This window comes from Cryptomeria japonica, chromosome 11, assembly GCF_030272615.1.
Source record: "Cryptomeria japonica chromosome 11, Sugi_1.0, whole genome shotgun sequence".
NCBI classification, from domain to species: Eukaryota; Viridiplantae; Streptophyta; class Pinopsida; order Cupressales; family Cupressaceae; genus Cryptomeria; species Cryptomeria japonica.
This window is the reverse complement of record NC_081415.1, coordinates 269251487-269260772: the sequence shown is the minus strand read 5'-3', so window position 1 is coordinate 269260772 and position 9286 is coordinate 269251487.

Below are 9286 nucleotides of genomic sequence, written 5' to 3'. Positions count from 1 at the left end.
AAAGACTCTCTATTTCCATTCAATTGCTAATTGCAAAGTGAAAACAAAAATATTTTATTTCCAAATCAATCACATGAACACACAAAAAATCTATGATTACATGGCCTTTCAAAGGCCTCCCTCCCTCTACATTATTTTCCTCTCTAATCTACACATTCTCAGTTTTCAAACTCTACAACTCCTCAAATCTTCTTTACTAAAACCCTTCTCTTCTTTTGGGTCAATCCTTACTATATAGCCAAACTATTATCTATCATTTATTATTCAGCTCCTTAAATTTTTTTAGGTCCGATCTAAACAATGGAGCCTTTTAATATGAATTCAATAGGTTAGTTGGATCATCTATTTTATTATACATCACTCATTAATGAGCCACTTGCTTGTATCTTTTTTGTTGGCATTTTTAATCATGCTTATATAATTTGATTGCTTTTATTTATTTCTATTTTTACTAATTTTTTAATTTTATTTTTTTAAAATTTAGAGAAAGATAATTACACATACAATTCACATTCAAATGTGTATTTTTTAGCTTATATTTGTGCAACTTACTCTTTCTAAAAATAGTAGACGGATTATTTTTTGTGACCACATATAACATCCAAAGATTAACTACCAAAATTTAGACAAAATGAATCATCATGTTGGTGTAAATAATTATTCATCTTGGATATTATTACACCTTACTTAAGTTTACTTAGGAAATGCATTTCATAGTAGTTTGGGTATGAGACACTTGAGTGTTTGTGCCACATTGGGATAGTGTGTGTAGGAGAATTTCCACCTTTTATGGTGTTGATCTTATTTTGTTGTTACATTCTACCTCATGTGGAATATTATATTGTTTCTCCTACCTACCCACACCTATTCCCTACCCACCCTTGTTTCTTATTGAGCCACATGTCATGTTTGCGTGCTCACATATCCATTAGCCTTGCCTATATAAGAAGGTTCATCTACATTGTTTGTACGGGCAATCAATCTATATCTTGTAATGATCCAGTTGATTATATTTTGCATCTTGATAGAATACAGTTTATTCCTATCATCTATTTTGTCTCTCTTATTTGTTCTTTCCATTGCCTCTTGATCTTGGCAAAATCTCACATGGTATCAGAGCTAGTCCATGTCTCACATGGTATCAAAGCCATTAGAGTGTCATTGGTTTGCTAATTGAGAGAAATTTGATGCTATTTGGGGTTTGCATTTTGGAGCTTTCTATTGCAGGTTATTATTGAAGCTTGATGGGTCAAATCTGAGGTCACCATTGGATTGAGGAGGTCCAAGAAAGTTAGTTTTTCCTTTTGTTTCATCCAAATCGGACTTTGGAGGCCAAATCTAGAGGCATTTGAAGTTTGAAACCGTAGCGGAAATTTTCCTGAAATTATAATTTTGCAGACAATTTTCAAATAGCGATATCTCACTCATCCAGACTCTTTTTTTCAGGCAATTTTTTTTGTTTTGGGGTAGAATTTCATGATCTGTACAATGGTGCAGGAGTTTTTGGATTTTTGGATATTGGTTTTTCAGAAATCGTGAAATCCCGATTTTTACAACTTCGAAGGCTTCATTTGGGCTCATATGGACTCCTTTTCAAGTGCCGTTTTTTTTTAAAGTGCATAATTTTTTCTCTACTTTCATAATCTGCCATTTATTTGTAGTGATTTTGAGTATAAATTGTACTTTCAGTATTTGGTCATTTTTGGCCTATTTGGTACATGTATTTTACTTGGATCTCAGTTTAGATCACTAGCAGTATTTGTTGAAGCCTCATAGATCTCATTTTGAGAAGTTGTAAAGTTCAAATCAGAAGTCCACTTTGTCATTATTTGCAAGTGCCAACATGATCTTTTTATGGGGGGTCATTTATTCATTTATATCTCTTGGTGAAAAATCATTTGGAAGCATCTTCATCTGCAGTATTCTACAGGGCTTCTTTGTTGGTGGCATCATTTTCATGTTTCCACATTTGAATATTTTATCATAATGTATGCTCTTACATGAGAAATGTTGTACTCGCACTATCATAAAGTGCCACACTTCTTTGTATCTTGTTATTGTTGACACATTTGATGTAATCCTCTTGTACACATAGATTAGGAATATCTTGTGAGACTTGGTGCATGGCTCCAGTTGAGACTTAGATTGTACACATTTGTGCATGGCTCCCATGAGACTTGGATTGTATCAGTATTTCTGCTATTTTTGAGTATCTAGATGATGTTCACAGCAGCTTGTCTCCATGCCTGATCTTCTTTTTGTTGTAGTGAGTGATTCATCATCACCGACTTGGTACCTGATTTTGTCATACTTTGACATTATTGGTGCAACATTGGTTCTCTTTCTTCCTTATGGGGAGGTATTTTGGTCATCATCATTGGACCATCTTGTAGAAGATTCGACATTGAGGGGGGGCTTCATAGTCTTTCTTCTCTCTTATGGGGGGGACACAGTTTTGTTCTTCTCATTCATCATTGAGAGAATTGTGTGCTTTCATCACCTCTCTTTTGGGGGAGGGTTTTTTCCCATTGGGTTTTTCTCTTTCCCCGCTTTATGGGAGATTGCATTTGCATTTGTACATGGGTACCTAACATAGCCTCGTAACCAGGACCCATCTTGCATTGCTTAGTTGCATTGTAGACTTTAGTGCATTCCCCTAAGTTGCACTTAAGGGGGGGTGTTGGTGTAAATAATTATTCATCATGGATATTATTACACCTTACTTAAGTTTACTTAGGAAATGCATTTCATAGTAGTTTGGGTATGAAACACTTGGGTGTTTGTGCCACATTGGGATAGTGTTTGTAGGAGAATTTCCACCTTTTATGGTGTTGATCTTATTTTGTTGTTACATTCCACCTCATGTGGAATATTATATTGTTTCTCCTACCTACCCACACCTATTTCCTACCTACCCTTGTTTCTTATTGAGCCACATGTCATGTTTGTGTGCTCACATATCCATTAGCCTTGCCTATATAAGCAGACTCATCTACATTGTTTGTACGAGAAATCAATCTATATTTTGTAATGATCTAGTTGATCCTATTTTGCATCTTGATAGAATACAGTTTACTCCTATCATCTATTTTGTATCTTTTATTTGTGCTCGATCTTGACAAAATCTCACACATCAACTAAATATAAATTTATGCTATGTGTTTTACCCTTAATTCTATGAAATGTCTTTATTGGTCTACAAAAAATGAACAATTGATTTTAAGTTTTGGTTTAGCCTTGTCATACTCTAGAATCACTTAAATAAATGCTAACTACTAGATATCATAATGAATAGTTTGAAGGGGACATGTCACCAAATATAAATGAAATAATTTCTTAACTTTTAAGTTTCACATTTTTTTAAAGCATCTCATATTTTCTAAAATGATTTATTATGAATATTATTTATTCCTAAAGATTAAAAGATTTATTAAATATTAATTAACTTGACTCTTTTAATTGTATAATTATTTTGAACTATCACACAAAATTCTTACTACATAGACACACTGTTAGCCCCACTGCCAAAGCATTGAGAAGTTAAATGTTCTAACTTCTAATCGCTGGTAACAGTAATAATTTTAAAGCTTGCTGAGTTAATCCTAAATTTAGCCATGGGTAATGCCAACAGTGGATTAAATGCTACTATTTTTGACGTCCACACTTACCTGCCAATCACATTCTATTGAAAGTTTCTAAAGCTATTTTAGCAAATCCGTTTTCTTCCTATCCTCTATCCAGGCTGTTCCATGAGATCATATTTCTTTGAGGTATTCTGTGAAACGGTTCACGTGCATTGTCTAAGCTCATCCATTTTGTATACATGTCATTAGAAACTATGCATTTACTATACATATAAATATTAATATTTTTACATAGAAATAGATGTTGGTCAACAAATCTACACTATAATGATGCCCATAATAAAAAAATATTCAAATACAAAAGGATGTCAATACATTATACTAAATTTGCATATTTTTCACGTTAATAAATAAATTTGACCAATTTAGACTTACGAGTATGACACTCATAATCAAAAGAGATTTAATTTTAGAAGGGCATCAATACATTGTACCACATTTGCATCATAAAATATATATGTCATATGTCAAAAATAACGGCACCTTTAAACAATTCTAATAAAATATAATATTTTCTTTTGACCTGGAAGCTCTGGTTCTTTTTTGGCCGACAAGGAAAATTTTATCACAAGATAAAGAGATAAATGTGCCACGATGAAAAAATCACATGTGAAATAAAAGTTATTTTTTACTTTTAATTTTTCCAATTTCCCACATGCTCAAAATTCTGTTGGACTGTTGAAAGGAAGTGAGTCCAATTCAGGAGCTCAGTTGAGTTGTCAAAGGAAAGCATCAGTGGAGAAATTCAAATAGAATTGCATTGAATGAGAAAAGTTCAAGAAATTAAATTAATCAATGTAAACAAATTTATATAATTTAAAATATGTTCTTAATTTTGATATGTAGTGTTGCGGTTTAAACATTTCGTTGGTGAAGCGAGTATCAAGGTTCAAATCCTTGCTGGGTCATTGTGTTCGCAAGGCCTTGTGCCTTCGTTGAGTCATTGTGCTCGCGGATTTGATAAGAATACTACAATTTGGATCATACTACATGATCTATCATTACATGATGATATGATCTATCATCAGATAATAAAAATTCAATGTTTCAGATCATACTACATGATCTATGATCAGATGATTATAACAATTCAATATTTTGATTCATTATCTATCATCAGATCTTCATAAAAAATCAATGCAATGATTTGAGAATAGGAGAAAGGAGAAACACATTTGTTTCAACGCTTATATTGAGGTTTAAAAGGGAAAGGGAAGTGGGTAATCTGGATCTGGATTTGTTCTCAATTTTCATATTACTATATTTTTCAATTTCTAGATCAAACTGTATATTAGTTTTTTTACATTCAGAATCGAAAAAATATATTAAATTATAGATTGTGGTTCACTCTGATATCAGTACTTTCTATATTGATTAAAAATTGGTCAAGATTTCTATTTTGGTGATGTGGTTCACTCTGATATCAGAATGAGTGCTTGGTAACCAAACCCAAAAAATACAGAGAAATTGGCACTTTATAATGAGAGTGTGAGTGTGCTGGTTGGATTCGTGGCAAAAAATCATGCTCTTTTGCAAAAAAACGACAGTCAATTTTAAGTTGCCTAGCAAAAGTTAATAAGCAAAACATTTTTGCCTTATGCCAAAATTAACCTCCTCCAATAAAAAATTCAATAGAAGAAAATTTGCCAAAAAATTAAGGAGCAAATAAACCTCCTCTAATATCATGTAGAGGACGCAGAAATAAAGAGATTTAATTTAAGCACAAGATTACACCAAGAATGAGCATAGTCGACCATTGTACATATAGATAGAGTGATTGGGTCGAATCAGAAGTTGAACCCAACACTCAATGAGTGATAATGAGTTGCCTACCACAAAGGTAGCATGAGGTGTCTGAGTCGACACCTCTCTAACAACTCCTAACCGACTTGACATAGCGTAAATACTCAAGTAAGTAGGCTTAATAAACTTACATGTAATTAAATGAAATAAATACACTAAGAAAAACCTCTATATATATGAAATATATGTGATATTTTTATAATATAAAAGAAATATATGTGATATTTTTATAATAGATGAAACGTATAATAATGTTAGTGAAATTTTCCATGCAATATTTATTTATTAATTTTATGTTATATCAATTTGCATGAATGTCGTAGTACTGTGATTGTGACCTCTATCCTCCACACCTTCAATAATGACTAATGGACTATGTCTGATGGACAAAATTCTCTGCAGCGTTTTCTGGAGAAAAGAAATGTGAAGGCAGTTATGTACAAATGGCTTAAATCATATATTAAGCTTTGACTTTTAAGTTTAGAAGTGTTAAACATTCAGAATTAACTAGCATTTTTTAGACTTAATATGTTGTTTAGTGTGTGAGATTTAAGACTGGCCATCTGTGCATGTCCATCTTCACTATAACTAAGCAACTTAACCCTCTTTCTTTCTTGCTCTAAAATATCATCCTTCCTGTTAAAGAGTATGATCATGGTGAAGTACATTAACAGTAGATTTCTAGACTCCTTCAATTTTGGTTAAAAGTTCAAGTTTTGAATTGGCTATGCACAATTTTGCATTCCTTCCCGTGACATATAGATTTACATGAATCTAACTATATTACACTAGTATACATATATTAATTATTTTTATATGTAATATACCCCAAAAGATATCCTTATACAATAAATAGATGTTTTCATGACTAAAGGGACTCAAATTATTGGAATACATATCATTTGAGAGAGCTTGGAGTGCATATACATGTTGTATCATAATTAAAACTCTTATAAAATAAAACTTCATATTTGTGATTCTAGTTGATGCTCTAGCTTTCATTCAAATAAAATAAATTAAAATATTAGAAATAATTTATTTGGAGGTAAATTCTAAACTTATAATTTACATAGCTGATATAGCAGAAAAGAACACCCAAGCTGCAAAAATGGACAACAAATAAGAACCCCCAAGAGGGAAACTATAAAATGGACAGCTTCAAACCCCATTCTGGTGCAAATTATTAGCTGAAATTGTGGATTAAGATTTAGTGACTGCATTGAAAGAGATAAATCCACTGACGTAGGTGACAAGTATTGACTCAAAATGAACAGCAATGGGAGCCCTACCCGAATTGTTATGTTTCATCTCTCTGGCTATTAAATACCACTGCACGACAGTACTCTGCCAATTGAGGATTACAACTGGGAAATGAACGTCAAATTTTGTTTAAAAGCGTTTTTTTTTGGTTTAGGGACAATATTGATCCATTGGTCTCATTGTAGATTGCCTCTCAGCGAAAATAAGTTTCAAACTGGATAATTTAAAGCAAGAACAATTTATTATAAATAATTTTGGTTTAAACAACGTTATATTTTCACTTGTTTAGGTGGTTCTCTTACGTCATACTAATAAATGGGTCTTACTAAAGAAGCTAATGTGATTTCAAATGAATCACCTAAACAAGTTAAAATTTTTAAGTTTGTTGTTTAAGCTCGATCATATAATACATATAGACCAAACCTTACTTTGATATTTTTCTAATAATGTGTGCACTAGTGTTCTTTTAGTGTTTGAGCAATGAGTGATTACGGTGTTGGGTGCATTCCACGTGTCAAAAGACTAGTTAATGTACTTGTCAAATGTTGTAAAAATTATTTACAAAAATGATTGGTAAATTAGAGAAACGCATATATAGATGTATGGTAAGAAAGTAAGGTTAGAAGTATATATATATATATAAAAGTTGGATTGTTTTTAAAATACTTTATATCTTATTATAATTTTAATAATTATTAGCTTCAAGGGCTTACTTCAAGTGATGCAACTATCTACTCTAAATGCATGGTAGTCTTCTCACGAGAGTTCAAGTCCTGATTCACCAGTCGCACAAGGGTGGGGCCTTTGATGGGGTCATGAGAACACCTTTGGGATATCAAAAAACATTAATATTTATTTTTGAATGTAGCACTCGGTAGCAACTATACAGTCAATTTTCAATATTATTATATTAACATGAGAAAAATTCTTCAAAGTAAAAGATAATCATTGACTATAAAGAAAACATAAACAAATTAAAGACTTCATTTTTTATCAACATAATGAATTTATATGTATAGAAAGTATATGGTAGTAGCTCTACATATATTAGATTAATTGTTCCATTATAAATTTCTTGGTAACAAAATGTAGACTCAAAAGTTTTTTTGAAAATTTTCTCTTTTAAAATGTAGAAGAATCACTTTAAGAACATATATAATAGTCGTCTAAGAATCAAAGGTGTTGTCTTAACACATATTTTCTTAGAAATAGCTTAATAATGCACAACAAATGTCCATCAAGTGGACAATCTTTTCCAAGATCTTACTAAGTAGTTGGTGTCAAATAATATAAACCTTAACCTAAATTCTACACATTGTTTGGTTTTCTAGATTTGAACTTAATGTTATGCATTTTTTTCTTTATAGTACCATAGATCAAGATTCTATGTGTTTGAGTTCAATGAAAACAAAATGTTAGAAACCTCATCTTTTTTAATAGCTTATAGACGGGCAAAGAAAAGACCACACCATGTCTTAGAACCACTCAATTTATGTTCAACATGCATCAAATTAGGAGGACATTGCAAATACTATATGAAGAGGAAGTTCTCTATCTTGTTAAAAATATTTTGTCATTCATTTCATATTTATTTTCTACTTTTCAGTTTTTATCATGTCATATTTTATTTTAATGAAGATGGATATAATTCCTAATTTAAGAAATATATTTAATGATATACATTATTCATAGTGGCATGGATCTTACAAGTAAAAAATATTATTATTATTTAAAATAAAAAAATATAATAATATAATAAGAGATCTAGTGTAATAGTACAAGGGGTAATAAGAGACCTATCTAAATAGACATTTTGTAAGTCAAGACAAAAGGTGAAATACAAATACTTATTGTGGGTAACTATTTTACTTTTCCCCAACTAATAGAAAGGTTACATGGATAAAAAAAACAAGGGACAAGGTCCTATCTTATCACTAGCAATGTGATAATGTGTTAAAGTGAGGATAGATAGCAAAGGATCTGGCTTAAGCCACTATCAAACAACCTAACAAACACTATAAAAATCTGATTCGCTTCACTCTATAAGTGAACTTGGCTAAAGAGGCACACTCAAGATCACAAGAATGCAATCTCACAAATTTAATAGCAATACATATAGCTTGAAGGCATAAATGATGCGACACAATAATAAGAATAATAAAAAGAACTATATTATGTTTTTTTTAAAGAAGTGGTTGGTTATAAATGGAATAACATTTAGATCATTATTACAAATCTAGAAAGTAATCCAAAGTGTTGCAATTTAGTAACCAAAGTCAATCAATAAGTACCAAGGATATAAACATTATTGCAAATCTAGAAATGATCATTTCCCTTGTTAAATATATGCTCTTTCAAGTCATGTAATTGCAAAGTAAAAAAATGAGGAGTGAATTTTATTAGATATGAAGGAAGGAAGATACATGAGAGAATTTGAGTGGCAATGGTAAATTATAAAATAAGGCAATGGTAAATTATAAAATAAATGATGTGCATGTAAAGGAGACAAATATTTGTAGGGAATAATGGATAATTGTTAAACCTCTATGGTTAATGGAGTTATGGTGAAGTTTACTAGG